This window comes from Protobothrops mucrosquamatus, unplaced genomic scaffold, assembly GCF_001527695.2.
Source record: "Protobothrops mucrosquamatus isolate PMUCROS unplaced genomic scaffold, P.Mucros_1.0 scaffold_257, whole genome shotgun sequence".
NCBI lineage: Eukaryota > Metazoa > Chordata > Lepidosauria > Squamata > Viperidae > Protobothrops > Protobothrops mucrosquamatus.
In genome coordinates this window covers 3,800,167-3,823,728 of record NW_015386333.1, presented here as the reverse complement: position 1 = coordinate 3,823,728, position 23,562 = coordinate 3,800,167, and the positions used below count along the sequence as shown (strand labels likewise).

General features: G+C 39.5%; 1 protein-coding gene and 1 long non-coding RNA gene across 2 annotated transcripts in view; one reads left to right on the top strand and one right to left on the bottom strand.

The window, feature by feature from the left end:
- Positions 1-426: 426 nt before the first annotated feature.
- LOC107302423 lies at positions 427-4,285 on the bottom strand. The gene is made up of 3 exons (XR_001549381.1): positions 4,249-4,285; positions 4,008-4,163; positions 427-819 (listed from the first exon to the last, which is right to left on the bottom strand). It is a non-coding gene; the product is annotated as an uncharacterized LOC107302423 (long non-coding RNA).
- A 6,507-nt stretch (positions 4,286-10,792) lies between these two features.
- TANC2 (tetratricopeptide repeat, ankyrin repeat and coiled-coil containing 2) overlaps positions 10,793-23,562 on the top strand; it is a 525,040-nt gene continuing 512,270 nt past the window's right edge. The window contains exon 1 of the mRNA XM_015831510.1: positions 10,793-10,825. The gene's annotated coding sequence lies outside the window, so the exon portion shown is untranslated. The remainder of the gene's footprint in view (positions 10,826-23,562) is intronic.

Below are 23,562 nucleotides of genomic sequence, written 5' to 3'. Positions count from 1 at the left end.
GCAGATCACATGGCTCCGGAGGTATGGATATGCCAGAAACCAGCAAACGTGACTGGACCAGTATGGACCCTGCTTTTATACACGCTGGTGATGTCACAAATTAATCACATCAGAGGAGGTGTGTTCTTCACACCTTTTGCAAAGCTGCATTTGAATAGTACGTGATGTTACAACTTAATCACATCAGAGTTGGTGAGTTCTTCACAACTTTTGCAAAGCTGCATTTGAATAGTACGTGATGTTACAAATTAATAACATCAGAGTTGGTGAGTTCTTCACAACTTTTGCAAAACTGGCCAGTCCCGCCTCATCAGGGAAACCCAATTGATTAAATTGCGTTTAACATCTGACAAGGTTAAACGGGCCAGCAAAAGAAAAAAAACATAATACATCTTTTATGTGATTTGTAAAGCACATTTTATTATAAATTTCATAGCATTAACAGTTTCTTGTAATTAATTTCTGTTACATTCTGGCATATGAACCTCTTCAGAGACAATGGCAATTCAGTTTCAATCTTTGACATTAATGACAGTGGTTTACTGTTCTTTTCGATATGCTGTATGAATGTCTTGAGATCACCAAGGGAATCCTGGATGAAATATAAGTTATTCATTTTGTCAGAAATACTGATGATGATCCAGAGAACATGAGGCATAGAAAGTCTAAAGCATAAGCTGTTAATAAGCTCTGTTTCACTGGTATTATCAATATGATCTTCATCTGATTGTAGACATCCCATTAAACAATGGTGTAATATTTTAATGATACACGCTTTCAGAATCTGAGGCATGCTGACATTTTGAGACTCCACCGTTTCTAAAACAGGAAATAAGGTAGAATTAGGCTAGCTGTTTCAACTAATCAAAATACTGTTTTCTTAATTTTTTTATATTTACTTACCATTTGATGTTTTGCAGAACCTGCAATAACAAGGCTTTATAAGTTTGTTCTCTCCAATGAAGCCATATAGCTCAGGTCCTTTTCTTATTCTACGCCCACGCTTGGGAGGTTTGGGGGTCAAATTTATATCAAACAAATCTCCATCAGTATTTGCCATCTTCAAAAGACTGCGGGAATTAAATTGCTAGCTGTTCAGGCCTGCCCGCACAAACTCCCCTGCCTCCTTGCAATGACATGCCCTTGAGCATTGCGCATGCCCAGAATCACAGGGAGTATGACATGCCCGGGCATGTCCCAAACAAGGCCTAACCCCCTTTTTTACTAGCAGACAGAAACACGCATGCCTGGAATCGCAGTACTGACATGCTTGAACAAGTCTTAACCCCTACTTGCCACCTGGCTGCTTGCCTCTTGTGAGCATTTTAATTCCTGTTAATATTCCTTGTCTTTTGCTGTAGGGGGGCAGAATAAGTTTTATTAAGGCCATGCTTCGAACGGTTACGTGTACATGAGGATTTCAGGGTGCAATTGGCAAAATATGTGTCTTTAGATATTTACAAAGGTAAAAACCAGCTGTTGGTTTTAAAAGGGCTGTGGTTTGTTTTTTCCCCTGCATTCGAGGAAATTATTTTAAAACCGCCTAGAAATAAATACCTTTTAGAAAAAAGGGGGTTAAATGCAGGCCCTGGCTGCCTTTTAGGAGCTCCTTTTCCCCCAGCTTTTGAGGCACTGATTTTTAAAACTCCACAAAAATTAAAAGCATCATTAGGCTAGAATGATTAGAAATAAAAAGCATTTTTTTATTTTTCATTTCACAGCTCCCCAAAGTAGGGCTTGTTTCTCAAAAACACAGGCCTCTGTTAATTATTCACTTTACTTAGCTTTTTTTGGTTTTGAATGTCCATAGAATTAGTCTAGGGTTAAGCTAATCATGTACCCAGAGGATTGACTGCCACATTTTTCTTGATGGGATTAGGTTCAATACGCGTTATCTGAAAATAGGGCTGCTAGGGCTACTCATGCTTATCTTGATGGACTTAGGCCAACACGTCACTTCCGCTTAGGGCCATGACCTGGTGACGTAATCAGCATGTGTGTTTGTTTACTTTGATGACATCACTGATCAAAAGTGCTGATAATTTTCATTAAAAAAAGGTATGCACTATATCTACCAAATCTTTCAAGCTGTCAAAATTAACCTTATTGCTATTTTCACAGTTTAGCGTGATTCCCTTAACCTTTAGCACCGCTTCACCGTTGGACAAAGCATAAGCATACGTTTTGGGACCAGCCGCAACAAACTCTGTTATCATAGTGTTTGGTGGAATCTCACTTGTCAGCTGTCCTAAATAATCACCCAAAGGAGGTGTCCATGGCCCCTCTCTACTTACAAAAATGACTGAATCGATATCATGGTACAAGCACCTATTGCCCAGACCATCCAGTAGCCTGTATGATTCCAGCCGTGCATAAGCAGTAGTAAAGCTGGCAATGAATAGATTAGTGCATGTAGATTTGGTGAGGTGGTTCTTGGCTGTTTTCCACGTCACAACGGCTGTCTCTGTATCCACAAACTCACATGAGGAAACATCATAATAGGGCACAAAAAGGTATTTGAATAAATCCTCAGGGTTTGTCACCACGGATGTGGTCAGGTGATTGGTGCTCTGACCAAACTTGCCCCACAGTGAATTTAAAAAGAGTTTGGCAATCTGTCTTTTAGCAGGATTTACTTCAATGTGGTCATGTCGTAAGCGGACACCTTCCATCTTTTCATAATCCTGAATATATTGCTCTTTATCCTGTTCTGTTTTGCACCAGTCAGGGTAACCACTGGCCTCCTGTTTCTGTCTGAGATGCGTGTTCATATAACCTGAAAATAGCTCATTTGATGTTCTTTCAAAATGCCAGATCAGCAGGAATCTTTTGGAGCTCCTCAAAGTAAAAAGCCCCCTTTACAGGGTCACCTGTGTAATCATTTAATCTATTCACCACTCTTTCCCCCCTTGTCTCCAGTTCTTTGATGGTGAATATCTCATCCGCATAGGTTTGCTGATAGCTCTTTTCAAACTTACCCTTCAGTCTAGATACCCTGACATAATCTCCCATCTTAAGACATTTTTTCCTTTCTTTTACTTTTTAAAGCTACCCCATAAAACATCATCCACACATCCCTTTCGTTAGACAAATTTACGGTGTTAGGAGCAGTCCCGATGCTACGATGGTAAGTGTTATTGTACCCCTGAATAGTATCTGCCAAAATGTCCACATACCGATGGGTATTTCTAACTGTGAAATATCTCCAGGGTTTGTTTTTTAGGGTTCTATTAAACCTCTCTATAACGGCTGCTTTAGTTTCACTATGAGTGACAAAATGATGAATGCCATAACGTGCTAAAAGTTTCTTCAGCGGAATATTCAAGAATTCTTTACTTGCATCTGTCTGTATTTTTCGGGGTGCGCATCCTGTTTCAAAGATATTCTGGAAGGTGGATGTAACTTCCCTCCCTGTTTTATCAGATAAAGGGGAGGCCCAGGCATATTTAGATAACACATTGATAACTGCTAAGATGTACTTTTTTCCATGGTTCTCCTTAGAAAATTTGGAGACATCTATGAGGTCAGTCTGCCATTGATGATCTAAGCCAGACACTACTGTTTTATTTCTAGGAAATTAATTCTTGCAGGCTTATGAACCATATAAGCGTCTTGCCCTGACAGCCACGTCTTGACTTGCTTCATCGTCAGGTTTTTATCATGTTTTCTAGCTTCCTGAAAAAGGGTATTCACACCTCCATAACTCCCTACACATCCTGGTGTATAATAAATATGGCTTAGAAGCTTTTCATGCATCATTATACTGAAAGACCACTGACACAATGGTCAAGCGTTGACGTTAACACAGTCTTCTATTGGTTATACAGAGTTCAGAGGGGGCATGGCTCCACCATCAGAAAAATATCCCTCATCACCACTATCAGAATCAGAAGATAAAGAACCATAACACACTATTTTACCATACGTTGACCCGCCTGTGCCCCACAAATCATATCCGCAGTCGCAAGCAAACCAGTCTTTACACAAATTGCAGCTCTTTAACTCACAGGGCAGATAGCGTGGTCTCTGGGATAGCTCAGAATCCCTGTTATAGTCTAGATCAGAAAAATCTGCAGAAACTTTGTGACCACAGTGATTACCACAGGAATATAAAATCGGGGTGTCTTGAAGTGTTTGCTGTCTAAGTGTTATTAATTCGGAGTCTGCAAAATATAAAGCACATCCTGTTAGTATGCTATCTGCTCCAGCAGCATTTACATTATCATAAATAAAAACATATTTACTTACCATTGCTTGGAGATAATGTAGTATCATTCACCATTTCACAGGCTGTCCGGTAAGTACTCTGCACCTCATCATTAAAGTTACAACACACCATGCTACAGCCGTGCAAAACGGGTCTGAATAAACATTTTTCTTTATCATAACCCCTGCAACAGATTTTGTTGCATTCTGCTGGCTGGGGCCTTGTGTCAGAGCATGTGACGCTAGCTTTTGCTATTATTTTAAAAACAGCTTTGGAATCAGAGATTGTCATCTTCAAAAGACTGTTGGAATTAAATTGCTAGCTGTTCAGGCCTGCCCGCACAACCCCCCTGCCCTTGCAATGACACGCCCTTGAGCATTGCGCATGCCCAGAATCACGGGGAGGTATGACATGCCTGGGCATGTCCCGAACAAGGCCTAACCCCCTTTTTTACTAGCAGACAGAAACACGCATGCCTGGAATCGCGGTCCTGACATGTCTGAACAAGTCTTAATCCCTACTTGCCGCCTGGCTGCTTGCCTCTTGTGAGCATTTTAATTCCTGTTAATATTCCTTGTCTTTTGCTGTAGGGGGGCAGAATAAATTTTATTAAGGCCATGCTTCGAACGGTTACGTGTACATGAGGATTTCAGGGTGCAATTGGCAAAATATGTGTCTTTAGATATTTACAAAGGTAAAAACCAGCTGTTGGTTTTAAAAGGGCTGTGGTTTGTTTTTTCCCCTGCATTCGAGGAAATTATTTTAAAACCGCCTAGAAATAAATAACTTTTAGAAAAAAGGGGGTTAAATGCAGGCTCTGGCTGCCTTTTAGGAGCTCCCTTTTCCCAAGCTTTGGAGGCACTGATTTTTAAAACTCCACAAAAATTAAAAGCATCATTAGGCTAGAATGATTAGAAGTAAAAAGCATTTTTTTATTTTTCATTTCACAGCTCCCCAAAGTAGGGCTTGTTTCTCAAAAACACAGGCCTCTGTTAATTATTCACTTTACTTAGCTTTTTTTGGTTTTGAATGTCTATAGAATTAGTCTAGGGTTAAGCTAATCATGTACCCAGAGGATTGACTGCCACATTTTTCTTGATGGGATTAGGTTCAATACGCATTATCTGAAAATAGGGCTGCTAGGGCTACTCATGCTTATCTTGATGGGATTAGGCCAACACATCACTTCCGCTTAGGGCCATGACCTGTTGACATAATCAGCACATGGGTTTGTTTACTTTGATGATGACACTGATAAAAATTTTCATTAAAATTTTTCATTAAAAAAGATATATCTACTGAAGCAGACATTTAATACTCCTATGTTGCCTTAAGAATTTGATTTTTTTAATAAGGCTCTCATGCAGCTAAATATATAGAAATAGATACACACACTGTTGAATTACATTAACCTAAAAATAGAAATTATTTAATTAAAATCAGATTTATCATACTCAGCATGCCTTCAGTTTGGAAGAGATAGTTATTTATTTCATTTATATTTCCATAAAATATCATTCTGCTCATTTTGTACACACAAAAGTAAAGAAAAATCCACACATGGCAACTGTTTTCTTGCTGCTCCCTTTTGATCTGTTTCCTCTTGTCTGCTGCAGTTAATTTCCATCCTCCTCTTCCACTATTTTCCAGAAGACGCTGAGGCTTGTATTTCATATAACTGCTGCAGAAAATAAACTACAGATAAATGCTGGCCTTTCTTAACTATCATATTTGCACAAGTGTGACAAGTCTAAATGCATTACCTACAACAACTCCAGGAAGCTTTCAACCACCTACTGAATATTATTCTTAAAAGTCCAGCTGGGTGCCACAGAAAATTAAGCAACAAGTTTGATTTGTTTGGATGAAAATTAAATAAGAAATGCCATATATGTTTTCCAAAGCACTTCCACAGAATTCCTAAATCAGTGCGATATCTGTATAATCCTGATAATCTGTTTATATTAAAATTATGCTTATAATCAAATAATCATGAATAAAATTGTGCATTTTGACTTTGCCTTTCTCCAGAAATCTGAGGATGTATGCATTGTAACCCAACCCCCCCATATATTTTAACAATAGTGAAAACCACAACGGCGATTAAAAGATATACTGCAGACAAACATGCTTATGCCAACTTTTGGGTTTTTAAGTTCTTGGAGTGTGTAATTTAAAATCCAGATGGAAATATACAGTATTATATTTTTGTGTTATTTAGAACACAGAACTATATATAGATCTCAACTTCTTCTACTTAGGTTTACATAATAATGGAAGATCAGATCTAACATGGATAAGAGGTTGGGCAGATGCTATTGAGTCAGATGAGTCCTGCTTACTGACTGAATAGATGCTAACCATTTGATCAGTCTTTAATATTAACCTGTACTTCTCCCAAAAACAGTCCTGTAAGTTCTTTGATTCTATCCATCCACATGGGTTTGTCAAAAATAGATCATGCCAGACAAATCTTATTGCATTCTTTGACCAAGTGACAAAATTAGTGGACCAGAGGAATGCTGTGGATATAATTTAATTGGACTTCAGTAAGGCATTTGATAAAGTAGACCACAATCTACTACTTGATAAAATAGAAAAATGTGGGTTAGACAGCATCACCACCAGATGGATTTGTAGCTGGCTGACTGGCCGTACTCAGTGTGCGATCCTCAATGGAACTGCATCTACATGGAGGGAAGTGTGCAGTGGGGTGCCCCAGGCCCAATGCTCTTCAACATCTTCATCAATGATTTGGACAAGGGGATGTTCCAGGCCCAATGCTGTTCAACATCTTCATCAATGATTTGGACAAGGGGATAGATGGGGAACTCATCAAATTTGCAGACGACACCAAGCTGGCAGGAATAGCCAACCCTCCAGAAAATAGGCTTAAGATACAGGAGGATCTGGACAGGCTTGAACATTGGGCGCTATCTAACAAAATGAAATTCAATGGTTAAAAAAGTGAGGTTCTATATTTAGGCAAGAAAAACCAAATGTACAGGTATAGTATATAGGTCAGACATGTCAAACACAAGGCCCGGGGCCCGCGAAGTGGTTTCATGTGGCTCGCGAAGCCATCCTGAAAAACAGTAAGGGAACGGCCCCTGCTGCCTCGGCCCTGGCCCAGGCTGGCCAGGAGCCAATGTACAATTTTGTGGTGGCCATCTATGCTGAAACGCATTCAGTCTTAGCTCCACAAGGCTGTCTGGAAACAGCGAGGAACCAGCCCCTGCCGCGTCGGCCCCACCTCCTGGGTACATGCTGGGGAGGTGACACCTCCCCAGCTGCGTTTCTTGCCTGTTTTTCTCCCTCCCTCATCTCAAATATTTTTCCACCACTCTGTACTTAAGAAAGAAGGAAAGAAGGAGAAGGACGGTCTGAGGGAAGTCCTACCTTAGTCCTGCCCTGCTGCCCTTTCACCATCCCCTTGCCCCCTCCTCCTGGCCTATCCTGGGGGGTCTCCCATCCTATTGCTAAGGAAGTTTTGGATACAAAGCCGGGCCTCCTCCCATGGGCCTCCCTCTGACTTTGCCCTTGTACCCATCATGAGCAACCTGGCTAAGGAGAGCAAGCACAGCAGCAGCAGCCTTGAGGAGGAGGTAATTGCAGCTGGGCACCCCCTTGGAGAAGTGGGGCTGGGCTTGGTGCTGCGAGTACTCGAGGGCCAGGCTGGGCATTTGACCTCTGCTGCCCAGGGCTCCGGGCAGCTCACATCACCATCGAGCCCCCCCGCATGGCCTGAGAGGAACAGTGAGGCTCTTCCAATGGACCATGCCTTGGCACTTGCCCTGGTCCCACCCCCTTCTGCCAGAGACCCTCAGATCTGTCCCACTCCTGCCCAGGCCACCACAGGCACCCTTGACACGAACTATGTTGATCTGGCCACGCCCACCCAGCAGGCCACACCCACTCCATCACACCCACCCAGTAGGCCACACCCACCCTGGCCACACCCACCTGGCCCCCTGAGGGCAACCGTAATGCTGATGCGGCCCTCAGTGAAATTGAGTTTGACACCCCTGATATAGGTGGTACTTTGCTCAGTAATAGTAACTGTGACAGGGATCTCGGAGTCGTAGTGGACAATCACTTACAAACACTGTACAAACCAAATGTACAGGTATAGTATAGGTGGTACCTTGCTCAATAGTAGTAACTGTGAGAGAGCTCTCGGAGTCCTAGTGGACAATCACTTAAATATGAGCCAGCAGTGTCCTGCAGATGCCAAAAAAGCCAACACAGTGCTAGGCTGCATTAACAGAGGGATAGAATCAAGATCACGAGAAGTATTAATACCACTTTACAATGCCTTGGTAAGGCCACACTTGGAATGCTGCATCCAATTTTGGTTACTATGATATAAAAAAGATGTTGAGACTCTAGAAAGAATACAGAGAAAAGCAACAAAGATGATTAGGGGATTGGATGCTAAAACATACAAGGAACGGTTGCTGGAATTGAGTATGTCTAGTCTAATAAAGAGAAGGACAAGGGGTGACATAATAGCAGTGTTCAATATCTCAGGGGTTGCCACAAAGAAGAGGGAGTCAAGCTATTTTCCAAAGCACCAGAAGGCAAGACAAGAAGTAACGGGTGGAAACTAACCAAAGAGAAGCAATCTAGAACTAAGGAGAAATTTCCTAACAGTTAGAACAATTAACCAGTGTAACAAGTTGCCTCCAGAAGCTGTGAATGCTCCAACACTAGAAGTTTTTAAGAAGAGACTAGACAGCCATTTGTCTAGTGGCGAACCTATGGCATGCGTGCCAGAAGCGGCACTCAGAGCCCTTTGTTGGCATGGGCGCACTGCCGCCAGCAGCAGGTCCATAAGGCCGCCTCCGCCGCCCGGAGCAGGAGCCCTGCCCAGCACAAAGGAGGCAAAGCGGCCGACTAGCAAGCTCAAGTAAAGATGGTAGAGCAGAGGTCACCAATCATTGTCAATTGGTGGACTGGAAGAAAAGGGAGGGGGAAGCATTTTACATACATGCATGCGTGCATGGGGCCGCGAGCAAGCACCTGCTGCAAATGGGGCAGGGTTAGTGTCTGCGTGATACTCACTAGCCCTGCCCCATTCTTACGTGGTGCAGCGCCTTGTATCTGCACCCCGTGATGCGACAGTGACCGTTTTTGTGCCTTGCAGCACGGTAGCCCATTTTTGCAACCCCGGTTTTTGCGTGCCAGAGGTGGCACTCAGAGGCACCTCCCTGCCCCCCCCCCAGGCACAATGCTGATGAGGCCCTGGCACTTTGTGATAAATAAGTGGGTTTTGGGTTGCGGTTTGTGCACTCGGTCTCTAAAAGGTTCGCCATCACTGATATAGGGTTTCCTGCCTAAGCATGGGGTTGAACTAGATTACCTCCAAGGTCTCCTCCAACTTTATATTATTATTATTTATTATTATTAATTAAAAATAAATTTCTCCCCTTTCTACTTCCCTCAACTTTGCCAGGCAGTTATTTTTCTAGTCCCCCAGTTCATTTCCAGTCCTGTTTTTGCTGTCAGTTGTTTTCATCACATATCCCAAAGGCGAGAATTTCTTCTTGTTGATAATAACTTCAAGGGAACAAAAATTAGTATTTAGTTCAGGACTGACTGATTTAATCTTGCATCCATGGTATTTTTAATAACCATCTTCAGATCCATAATTGGAAGGTTTCTATCTTCCTTCTCGATGTCCATCTTTCACAGCAGTACACAGACAAGAAGTACAATCGAAAGTACTTGTCTATTTTCTCCTTAAATTTTGGCATTATTGCATCTTTCCTACAAATGGACGTTGCATTTCAGACCCTATTTCGCTATATTAAATAGCAAATTCTATAATGGAAAACAAATGTGTGAGTAACATATATCTTTAAATATTGCATAACCTCACCTTCAATTGCTATTAATAGTAAGCTTTTCCCTTTCCTTATGGAAATTCCTTGAGAGATAGGGGCGTGCCGCGAATAGGGAAAACGTGTGAAAGAAGCGGAACTAACTCTAGAAGCGCCCCTGCGCGCCGCCTATTGTTCATGGATAGAACGTGGAGGGGGAACGTTGTTGGTGCTAGCCCAACCCAGCACCTGTGTGAGGGCTACAGCTCCCCCTCCTTCTTAAGACAGAGGGCGAGAAAGTGAAGCGCGCCACCCTCCGTAAGACATACAGTCTGACTTGGCAAACGCGTAGCGCGTGCGCAACTGTGCATGCGCGCGCAGATCTAAAGAAGCGCGAGGCGGTGCCACCCCCCATCACTTCGCTCATTGGGGAGTCGCGCGTGCAAGCGGGTGGCGTGCGGCGCGTGCTCGTTCTTTGCTTCTCTCGTTCTCCTGCTGTGTCGGTTGTTTTGTGAGGAGCAGAGCGGCTCAATGACTGAAGGCGAGAGGGGAGTGCCTAGTTGCCGCCATCGCCGCCGCCGCCACCGTCCCATCCGCAGAGCACCCCCCCTTGGCTTGCATCTGAGGAAGGCGTAGTGAGCCGCTCCTTATGGAAATGTGGTGAGGCAGGCAGTAAAGACTCCCCCCCCACCTCTGCTTCGCAACCCCTCCCCCAAACTTCGGGACAGGACGGGAAGAAGAAGTCGAAGTTGCCGCTCCCCGAAGGGTGGTTGGACAGAGCCCGAGCCCGGTGTAGGTGAGTGAGGAGGAAATCAACAATTTGGGATTCATTTCGGCTGACGCCCTAGGAAGGAAGGAAGTTGAACGCTGGATGGGTGTGCCACACTGACCTATGCGAGGTTGAGGGGAAAGGGATTCTGTCATCGTCCTTGATTCTTCCCCCTCCCACCATTTCCCTACCGTTTTATATTGATGTGAAAGGAAGAAATAAGGTTCCAGGATATGTATAACGAGCGATTTGTGTGAACTTATAGCATATATATACAGTATTCCTGTGTACGTTGAATCAATACTTTCTTTAATCAGCTACATAAAACTATTCCTAAAAAAGAACACACAAATCTCTAAAACATTGCTTCTTTATGAAACTGATCCACATTCTTATTATAAAGTGATTTGAGATTGGAGATACATATTATATTATTGGAATGAAAAACTATAACATATTAATGGGAATAGTGATATTGCTATGTCTTGAGAAACAGATTTTGAAAACAGAAGTACAATAGGTTCTTAAGAATCCTGTCCTTCCAATCCTATATTTGTCATTGCTGAAGGAATAGCAAAACTTATAGAAGAAAAGAAACCCAGTGCTATATTAGTGCATAGTCCCGGCACTGAAAGTCTGATATTATAGGAGATGCAGGGAGTGGGTCTTTTGGTGGTGACTTACTGGGTGGGGAAGTGAGTTTCATTTATAAAACTGTTAGAACAGGAAATGGTAATCAGTAGTTTACTGCTATCAGTGCCAGAAAATTGGATAAAACAGTAATGCGTGAGAAAACATTCTAATTCAGTATTCATGTATAAGAGATGAAGCATATCAGCCAGAATGAGGGGTTGCAATGTATTAGTATGGTAGATTATCATAGGCAATTTTTACTGTAAGTATAACATTTTATAGATTAAAATGTCAGTGTCAGCTGTGTATAGAAAATACAGAAGATTTTGAAATAAAGAACATGATATGTATTGGAATGCAAAGGGCCATCTGAGCTATATAAATATGACTTCATTGAAACTGCAACTGCATGTGGGCCACTTTAAGACTTGTTGATATTCATGTATTTAAAACATATTTGTTAGGCATTTTATGCTGTCATTTATAATATCTTAAAAGTAAAACTAAAGCATTAAAATTTAATCAGTCAGTAATTTAAGCCAGTTTAGAAAATTATATTTTAAGGCCTTTTAAAAGCTGGGACAGTATCAGTTCATCAGAACAACAGAGTTATTTCAGGATCTCGGGAGCTACAAAGAAGGTTTAATTACTTGTCATCATCTGATGAACCAGTGGAAACTATAGGTAGAAGCCTTCAAGTCACCTCAATGAACCATGGAAGGGGCCGGATTAAAAAGGACAAAGTGCTCTCTGAGATAATATTGAACTTAACTGTATGCAACAATTTATGTTTAACAATAATTTTGCAGTTAATGTAATGCTTTTATCATAGATACTGTATAATTGTCTTTTTGAACACCATTGTTATTTGGAGGTAGTTCCATGTAGAACATATTTAAAAAGTGTAAAACATTTAAAAAATATGTTTACACAAAGTATATTAGTGAAGGCAAAAGATTCCAATTCAAAAGGCTTAAGTAGATGTGTTCTCTGAAGGGCTTGTGCAAGTGCTATCTGTGCATGCGTACACAAAGACAACTAGGGTAGTCTTTGACATACAGGAGCTTGTGCAAGCCTTTCAGAGGATGTGCCTAAATCAGCGCATTAAACAGTGATTAACTTGTGCTAACATGATTTGCAAAAGTGTTTATTTTGTACATAGTTCAAGAGCATATTAGGGTTATGTAGCTTGGATTTTACCAATGTGATTTTTCTAAAAATGATGCAGTTGATGTAGCAATGTGATAGTAGATGCTCCTATTCCCCACTGAGAAATCAGAAGCAAATTTGGATCCGAAAGCTGCTCCAAATTATGATCCAATCCAGAATAAGGAGATCTACTTTCACTTACACAATGAGCACTTTCATTTTATCTAGATTTACTGTTATGAACACTCATTTCACAAACCTTACAGATTTTAGGTGGCTATTCAGAAGAATTTTTATTGAAATTTTTATGGAGAAATAGATTTGAGTAGTAGCACCTTATTATTGAAATTACTCATGTAGTCATCAACTGGTTTACAGTGAAGGATCACTCATATATTAATGACACTAAGTTGCATAGCTATACCCTGAACTGAGCAGGGGATTCTGTGGGACTTTTAGTCTGATAACTGAGAAATTAGATGAGATGAAACACCACAATAAAGTTATGGATTTACCAGAACTCATCTGGCTCTATGTCACTTCCAATTGTAGTTCTAAAAAAGCATATGCAAATTTGTGGTTCCTCCTAGGTTTACAGTTCCTGCAGGAACAACATGGCCAGGAGACTCTTTGCCTAGTTTGTTTGGTGCACTAATTGTGAACTGCTTTGGAACACAGTTTGGATAATTGCATTTAAAGTTAGTTTGCTAATAACCTTTGAAACTATTTGTCTTAAATTGTGTTTAAGATACAGTAGCTTTCTCTTAAGCAACTGCCCTGTACAGTGACTCTTCAAGCTTATGTCGGCATGCTGGAAAAGTAACTACAACTGGTCCTCGCACTTATTGCAACATATCTGCAGTCATGTGATTGAAATTCAAGCACTTTACAACTGTTGCAATTATCTCATAGTCACATGATTGCTATTTGCATGCTTCACAGCCAGCTTCTGACTATCAGTAGAGAAGCTTGTAGTAAAATTGTGACTTGTGGTCACATAATATCTTGCTTAGCAACCATGGTGGAAATGAGGTCACAAGTCTGTTGTGATCACATGATATTTTGCTTAATGACTGCATTGCTTAGTGACAGAGTTGCTGTCTTAATTGCGCTCAATGTGCTGGTCATTAAGCAAGGTATCCCTGTATTTAGGTTTGAGTGTGGCCCTGGTGTCTCAAGTTATGCAACTTTATTAAAGAATTTACATAGGAAGAAGACTTTTTTCAGCTTTGTTGTGGGATTGCAAATTATGTTTGAAAAGTGATATTTTTAAAAATTGTTTTGAAACTAAATATTGTTTGCCAACATTCATAATTGATTAAACTGTTTATAAATGTTGACTGAAAATAATGATTTTGCCTGATTCCGGTGGGACTAGAACTGATCAGCAAAATTAGTAGTAAATTAGATCAGGCAATATCAGAAATATAATTTATTAAAATGTTGATTCAGATTATACTGTTTTTCTAGCAATATAAATAATTGGGAATGAGACTATTGTCTCATTCTGGACATATTGCTGAAATATGGGTCTGTTAGTCTACTGGTGACTTAATCAGAAATAATCAATTTGAGGTTACTGATAGGAAAACAGTTATTCTCTTTATCAAAGAATAAAAGAATCCCAAGGAAGAATAAATATAAACATACAGACACAAATATAAGTCACAAGTTGCCAATTCCAGCTGAAATTGATTTTGGAAATTTCTTCCCCACCACAAAATATGTGGAGTAATGCACTTAAATGTGCATACATGTGAAAAAATGTGTAGCAGAGAGGTCACACTCCAAAATTGGACAAGACAAGAAAAATAACCTCTATAAATGTATATTGAATTATCAGGACTCTTTTCAGTCTGAGTTCAAGCTAGGGTACAGCAAAGAGGTAGTATGGGTGATGTGGGTTATGACTTTGAAAACCTTATGTGGAACTGTCTTTGTCCCATTCATTGTCCCATCCCACCTGTTCAGTCAGGGAAGATATATTGTAGACCCCAATGGTTAAAAAGTTTTGACTTGCAAGGTCCAGGAGGAGAGCCTTCTTTGAAGTTGTCCCCGCCCTCTGAAACATCCTCCCCACAAGGCAAGGCAAGTTCATGCTCTCCTAGTCCTTTGAAATATCTGAAGATCAGACTCTGCTGACATCCTTGGGGCTCATACAAGACTACACAGCCATGGGACTGGTTAGTGCTTTTCCCATCTTTTTAATACAATTATATATAGCTTTTATGTTTTAGATTTTACTTATACACTGACCAGAATCACTCTGTGAGGTTTTCTAAATTTGACATACATGCATACATAAATATTAGTTGCACTTGTGGATAACCTTTGGGGGGCTGGAACAGAGGTGATACAGCTGTCCTGGCTCTCCTGGATCTCTTGGTGGCTTTTGATGTTATCAAGCATGGTATGTTTCTGCTCTAACTTAGGGTTTTAGGAGGCACCATTTTACAGTGATTCATCTTCTTACAGTATCTCCAATCTGTATTGTAGGGGGGAAGGCCCAACCCTAGGTTTCTATACTGTGGAGTGCCTCCAAACTTTGGTCTCTCACCTCTCCTTTTTTTACATGAAACTATTGGACAAGGTTATTTGTTGGCAAGAGGTGCAGTATCATCAGTATATTTATGACATTCAATTGTATTTTATCATCCCTAGTTACTCAGGTAATGCTGTTGAAGTGCTGTCCCAGCACTTGGAGGCTGTGAGGATCTGGTTAGAGAGGATTTAGCTTAGACCTTTCCCTAGTAAGGAGGAGTGGCTCTGGGTTTTTTTCCCTCCCAGGAAAAAAATGTTTCTTGATGGGGTTGCACTTCCCTCCACAAAGCTGGTGTGAAATTTGGAGGTCCTCCTGGACTTGTAGTTGTTGCTTAAGGAACAGGTGGAGGTCATAGTCAGGGGAGTCTGCACAGATTCATATTCTATGCCAATTGTACCCATTCTGGCATGGAGGTTCAACATGGGGCTACCCTTGAAGATTTTTCAGAAATTAGAAGTGATGCAGAATGCAGTAGTACATGCTGTGTTGGGTATCCCATTTTATACATGACATCCCATTATTGCATGAGCTGCATTGTCTTTGACTCTTTTTGGGCCCAATTAAGGTGCTGGTTATCACTTTTAAAGCTTTACATGGCATGGGACTAAGTTATATGTGGGAATACTTCTCCCTGAAGGTATCTGCCCATTCCACTAAGTTGGATAGAACAGCTATGCTCCAGTCTCTTTCTTTAAATACTGCCATCTAATGGGATCTAGGAAATATGCCATTTCTGTGATGATCCCAGCCTTATAGAAGAGCTTTCCCTTGGCAATCTGACAGGCCCCCACACTTTTACTTTCTGGAAAGTCATAAAGAGCTGATTCTTCCCCAGGCACTGGGGTAGAATGCAGTAGAAGCCTATAGATGATTCTCTGGGGCTCCTTTGGAGGTTGACTGAGGCTGGGTTTTAAAAAAATTTTTAGATAGACAAACAGGCAGGCAGACAGACAGATAACCTTTATTGTCATTTTTGATACTGTGGGCACAATGGCACACATTAAAAATGAAATTTAGTTGCTTGCTCTCAAAGTGTACACATTAATAACACACATTTAAACATACTATATACAACATATGTATAGACGTACACCCTTACATATAAGTAACATATAAATATTAATCACTGTCCATCTTGAATGCATAACGGAAGGAGGAGGTTTTAGAGTTCACAAGGTTAATACTGTATGGAACGAAACTGTGACTGAATCTGGATGTTTTGCTTTGGATACCATAATTTTCATTGTGTGTGGTTTTATTATTGTTGTGAGCTGCCCTGAGTTGTACTCCAAGATGGGCAGCATATATACACACATATATACTATCTACAGTTAATTACCCATACATTAGCCCCATTTTTAAATAAATTAATCATTATCTGCCTACACTAATTATTCTATTTCTCACACATAAACCCTCACAGTTGTAGACATAAACCCACAAAAGAAGAAAAACACCCCCTAGGATGAAAGGATTGATGAGAAATAGTAGTTGAACTGGGGAAGAAAGAAAAAGGGAAAGGAAAAACCAAACTACATGTGAGCGAAGAAAGGAAACAAGGAAGGAAAGAAAAGAGAAAAACCCTGTTTTAAAAATTACAGAAATTCATCAGGCAAGTAACTGGTTAATCTTCAGTGACATTCTTTTTTTTCAGCAGCAGTATTTGCAATCATTTGCTCCTCTGAATTTAAGTTTTTTTTAACCTTCCTTTTACTTATAGACATGCAATTGAAAGGCAATAATGTAAGGAAAAAACTTCTGATGGCATTATATAAATATATGTTTTAGTAACAAGTTTAAATGCTGTACTGAAAATAGCAATAGCACTTAGACTTATATATTGCTTCACAGTGCTTTACAGCCCTCTCTAAGCAGTTTACAGAGTCAGCCTATTGCCCCCAACAATCTGGGTCCTCATTTTACTGACCTTGGAGGGATGGAAGGCTGAATCAACCTTGAGCTGGTGAGACTCAAACTGCCAAACTGCAGTCAGCAGAAGTAGCCTGCAATACTGCATTCTAGCCACTGTGCCACCACAGCTCTGTTATAAAATGTTATAAGAAACATCCTAGTAACTGATTCTCTTTAAATGATGAACCTACATAGAAGTAATAATGAATCTTAAGTATTCTACATTTGAAATAAGTCTTATTGAATGGCATTTACTTCTGTGTCATTGAAAATGTATATATTTCTATTTCAAATTCTTGTTTGGAACTTGTTTTCTGTTTTTGCCTTCATTAGATAAGTCTCCTTTTTTGTTCTCAGGCTTGTAACAGTAAGTGGCAGTCTAATAGATGTACTTAGAAATAAATTCCATGAATTAATGAGATTTATTTGAGCATAGTAAATCCATAGTGAATCTACAGAGTTCATGGATCCACAAGTTGTATATAAATCAAACCACCAACTTTGTGCACTTGTTTATCCTTCCTGATTATCACTAGTTCAGTTTGAAACTCAGTGGTACTTATTTTAAACATACTGATTTAAGCTTATTTTAACTAATTTAATTTTGGGGAAATTTATCTATTGAAGCAACAGTGTTTGGTATGGGATGACAAATTTATCCTGCAATTAATTTTTTTTCTGAAATAAATGCTGGCAAATCTCAAATGTTTGTTGATCAAATTCCTATAACTAAAATGTTAAAGTCTGGGTTTTTCAAATATTATTTCCTGTTGTGTTTATGGGGATATAACCAAACAGCTTTAGAGATATCATGTGATATAAGCTTTTTAATGGAACTGTCATATATGGTGATAGTTAAGACAAAGGTAAGTTATATGGAAGAGTTAAGGAAATACCTTGAATCTTCTGATTTTCTCAAGGAGTAACTCTTTCAGGATTTCTCAGCTGGGGTTTTGCAAAATTCTTGGGTTCCATAAGAGGTCACAAGGAGTTCCTTGGGAGATAATAATTTACTTGAAAAAAAGAGACCCCACAAAAACATTCCAACCTCCAATACTGAGATGATTGTGCACAAGCTGAGAAGAGAAGAGTGAGTAAGAAGAAAAGGGAGATGCTTGCTGGGACATCTGTCCTGGAGCTCTCCTTGTTGGTGCTTATCTCTGTTTCTACAGGCCTGGTTTCTTCTCAGGGCAGATTTAGGAAATCCAGTGCTGGGTTGGCTCTGGCATCAGTGGCAGCAGGAGCCATCCACAAAGGCGGGAAGAGGGAAATGAAGTGGGGGATAGGAAAAGTTTAATTCTTAAATTTTAGTTTTTTAAAAATTCACAATTTTTAGTTTAAGAGCTCTGTTAATGCATATGTACAGGGCCATACATGAAATAAATATAATAATTTTGTAACTTCTGGCATATATCTGAGCGTGAATATACTGGGGCTCCCTGAGGCCTGAAAAATACTCCAAGGATTCCTTCAAGCTCATGGTTGAGAAAGGCTGCATTAGTTAGTCACAACTAGGCATAGTAACAAAAATTTACTTGCTCAGTGTGTTCAGGAGAAATACAAGAAACACTATATCAAGAAACATATAAGTAAGCTTGAATATAGCTACACAAGGAAGAAACCACAGATAAAACATAGCTAAAGCAGTAAAAGAATTAATAAAGGAAAAAATGAATGTAGCTTTTAAAGTAATAAAGTCAGGAAAACTTACACATTCAAAACATCTATTAACAATTGCATCCTGGATTATGGTTCGAAAAAGGGCAGATTGCTAGTAAATGAAGCTGATATCAATTTCTATTCTGTAGTTACACCTCAGGAGGAGTTAACCAATTTACCACACCTTTTTGGGAAGGTAAGAGATCATCTATTCTAAGACAATTCAGTTATCTAGGCTAGATGGAGTTTAAGATACAGAAATTAAAAGAGATTTTGTGTGTGTGCATGAAATAAAGAAGAAGCCTACATTTTGAAGTTTTTGGCACAGAGAGAATTTACAAGATAGTAGCATTCACACATGCCTACATTGAGAGCACCATGGAAATGCAGAAATATATATATTTTATAACTTATTCACAGACTGAATTGAGTTAGCAAAGAAATGGAATACAAATGTTTATTTAATAGAAACTTCTAGGAAAAGTTCGGAAGATACACAAAACTTGATAGAAGAATTGATATTTGTTGCTCTAAATGGCCTCAGATGAATTCATGGTTCTAGCAACATTTATTTAGGTAACAGCACTTTACTGTATCAAATTGTTTTACTGAGTCACAGCAATCACAGCAAAGAAGAAAAAAATTGAGAAGAATCTTGGTTTGTAAGAGTCAACATTGGGGCCTTTCTATTTTCTCCCAGATTATTACTAGAATGATTATACTCAGGGTATCATTAAAGATACCCAGTTTTACTATTAATTGGGGTTTCTTCTTAACTGGATATTTAGATCACAGTATCATTAGGTTTATTAGGAGGATGATTGTAAGATGAAGCAAATCATGTAGAATGCCACATCATCTGCTTTTCTGCAAAGAGGTGTCTCTACTTTCAACAGTTGCAAATATATCAATAGAAAAATATGAAACAAGCCATTCAGTGAGCAATGGCTTTACTTGAGATACTACAAACTGCAGAATTAAAATGAGCAAATATTAGAAGGAGTGATGAGATTGTAAAGGCAAAGCAGATTATAAACAAGTAGTGTTCACTTAATCATTGATTCAATAATCATTCAAAGTTACAAAGATGCCTAACAAATGTTACTTTTAGCTAGTTCTTAAAATTACAGCCATTGCAGTACCCTCGTGGTCACAACCCATCCACATTTATAACATCAGTGTGAACCAATTATCCCTACTAACCTATCTTCCCTCTCCATCTCTACCCTTTTGGCCGCCCTGCATTCCATTGCCTACACCTGCCACTCCTGCCACCTTCAAATGATCTTTGCCATCTTCCTTCTGCCACTGATCAGGCTTGCATTAGCAGCTGCCTCAGCAGGCACACCTTGTCAACAGGAGGAAGAAAACAGCAAAGATCAGTTGGGGATGGTAGGGGGTAGGTGCTGCTTGGTGTAGGGTGAACAAAAGGGCAGAGATGGGGGAGATAGCTGGTGGGAGGAGTTGAAACAGCTGAGCATGATAAGTGCAGGAGTAGTGCAAGGTCCTTGCTAACTACAGTGTGGTCCTGGCCTAACAACTGCAGTTGGGATTACTGGAAATGCAATTGCTAATTGATATGGTCATGTGTTATTTTACATAATGAGTACTTTACTTAGTGATGGAAATTCCGGTCTCAGCTGAAATTATTGTGGGAACTGCCTGAACATGTAGTCCTTGCTTAATCATTCATTTAGTGATCGAAGTTACAATAGTGCTGAAAAAAGTGACTTATAAATTGTCCTCTCACAACCATCCCATTGTCGCTACAAATAAGTAATTGTGATTCATTCACTCACATTTACAATGTTTGCAGCATCCTGGGGTCACCTGATTATGATTTTGACGTCAATGAGGAAGCCATCAGAGAAGGTCATGAGTTATGGTTACATAATGTCTCACTTGAGAACCAGGTGATTGGTTTAATGAATATGGCAAAAAGATAATAAAATCAGGTGTGGTCACATGATGCCTCACTTACTGACTGCACTGGTTAACAATCCTTTTACTGTGGCCATAAGTTGAGGATTATCTAATATAGTAAATGAGTAAAATAAACTACTGCATATCAGAAATAAAATATGAAACTAAAACAAAAATGGTATAATTGATTGAAGTCATGTTGAAGACAGGTATTTGTTTATAATAATTAGTGTCTGAGCATGTACAAAGAGCTTGTAAAACATGTTTTCATGCAGTTTTAGGTTTATAATTGATAATTCCACATAACAGTCAGTCCTATCCACATCCAAAACATGCGATGTGACTTCTAATGTTGTAATTAAAAATTTGATTTTGGCTAATTTTCTTTACTTAAAATTGTTTTACTATATTCATTGTGATTAATTATGCAAAAATAATTCATTTCAGTTTTATTGAAAATAGAGTTTCTGCTTATCTTACTAGAAACAGACAGTGGCTGATTTCAGAAAAAATAACCTTGTTCTTAATCATAATTATTTCTATCTTACTTCATTTTTCTGAGAATTGTACAAGACAGTAATTTAAACAAATATATATAGATACTTGTCATCCTGGCCACTTATTTATGTTGTTATTGTAGTTGCTATTGTAATTACTATTAGTTGCTATTGTAAAAGAATTCTAACTTAAATGAAGGGAAATATTGTGTCCCAGGATAATGTTGCAGGATCCAATCTGGGTCAGTCACCGGGATCAGAGGTTTAGTCTTCTGAGCTTTTGGACTCGTGCTGGAGCTCTTCCTCAGGGAACGTGTGTTTACAAAATGTGTGGTGTAAAACAAGAAAACAGAATTAAGAATTCATGTGTACTATATTGTAGATGGAATACAGAAATGACTATTGTGAAAAAATTAAGCTGAGACGGTTTGATTATGTAGAGAGAATAAATGAGAATCGAATTGTAAAACCATATATGAAGAAAAAATGAACAAATCTAGAGGAAGGAGAAGATCAAGAAAGGGGGAAAACAAAAAACATTCTAAAATGTGGAAAGGCTAATGGAAATATAGTAGATAAAATGTAAAATCTCTTGTGAAGAATGAATATTAAAAGAAATAAAAATGCACTTTTCTAGATTCGTAGCTTTATTGTGTAATTATTGTTTTTTAAAAAAATGTTATCTATTTCAACAGCTATGTAGTCAGCAGATGGGAGACCTTTGGAACTACTTTATTCATTTATCCATGTTCAGTCTGACTATTATTCTTGTGTTAATAAAAAGAATAAAAAGTGAAAATAATTTTATTATTTGTCTGTCCTCCCTTTTTTAATACACTTTCTTATAAGGTAGGTGAACTGCTTTCGTTCCATTAGCTCTTTTCCTGGGTCTTAAAAACATTTATTTATGTACTTTTTGGAAAAACTCTTCTTTTGATCCTTCTATTTTAAATTTTGCCCAGCTCTTTTCTTCATTTTCTAATTAAGATTCTTGAGAGAATAATTCTTTCTAATTTGCTTCACCTTTCTGCTAATAATTTTATAGATTCATTTCAGCTGGGTTATTATGTAGGATGCTCTTAACAGAATATGCATTGATTTGGTGGTTCCAACACAATCCATCTGTAATCAACATTGGTGCTACTAGATCTATCTATCTACTGCATTTGACATCTTGGACCACCAAATATTATTGCCTTTTGGTATTGTTGATGTGGAACTTTAGTTTCAGTTGGATCCGTCTTGTCAGACATCATACATTTAATGGAACATTTCCTAACCTTTCCTTTAGGATCCATATTGAACCCCTTATTAATTTCTTTAACAACCCTTTAGCAAAGTTCTCTGATTTTATCTTCATAGGTAATTATCACATCTGTGTGATGAGTAAAAGGTCTACTTGTCCTCACTCTGGTTGATGTGGTGTTCACACTTTTTTTCCAATTGTTGAATAAAGATTTTTGGTTGGATGTTATCCTATTATCATTAACTGAATTAGCTATTACAAAGATTATTGTTTTCCATCCTGACAATTTCATTCCTTTATTTCCTGTTTCTGCCTTTGGTTTTCAAATCTGCTGGTTCTGCATCTTCTTGACTGTGAAGAACTTGGGAATCCAAAGTGATGATAAATTGTTTTAAAGCAGTGGTTCTCAACCTTTTTAATGCCGCGACCCCAACCGGTCGTAAGTCGAGGACTAAACCGGTCGTAAGTCGAGGGCTAAACCGGTCGTAAGTTGAGGACTAAACCGGTCGTAAGTCGAGGACTACCCAACCGGTCGTAAGTCGAGGACTTTCCCTGCCCGGGAGCGCCGCGCATGTGTGGTTCCGCCCCCTGCGCCGGCCGAGGCGTAGCTGGCAAGCGGCAGAGACGGAGCAGGCCAACCACCAGCTGGCCCAGCAAGGCACCCGCCGGAAAAGGGGAAAAAAAATGGCGGACAAAAAAAATGGCGGACAGCCTTGCTTGGCGACCCCCATGAAATGGTCGATCGACCCCAAATGGGGTCCCGACCCACAGGTTGAGAACCACTGTTTTAAAGCCTTTCATAAAAACAATAGACTGATGCTCATGGGATTTTTTTTGCTTCTTAGTAAGGTGATTTATTTTATTTATTTATTTATTATTTCAATTTATATCCCGCCCTTCTCCCGAAGGACTCAGGGCGGCTCACAACATTATTTAAAAGACAAAGAAAGACTCACACACCCCACCGAATAAAACCAAATTAAACCAATATTTTAGTGTTGTGGCGATTAAAATTGCTAAAAAAACCCAATTTAAAAATCCTCCCTAGGCCAGGCCCGCTTGTTGGAAAAGCCATGTCTTGAGGGCGCGGCGGAAAGTAAGGAGATCCGGAATGATCCGGATCTCGGGGGGTAGATCATTCCAGAGGGCAGGGGCACCCACAGAGAAGGCCCTCCCCCTGGGGGTCGCCAGCCGACATTGCTTG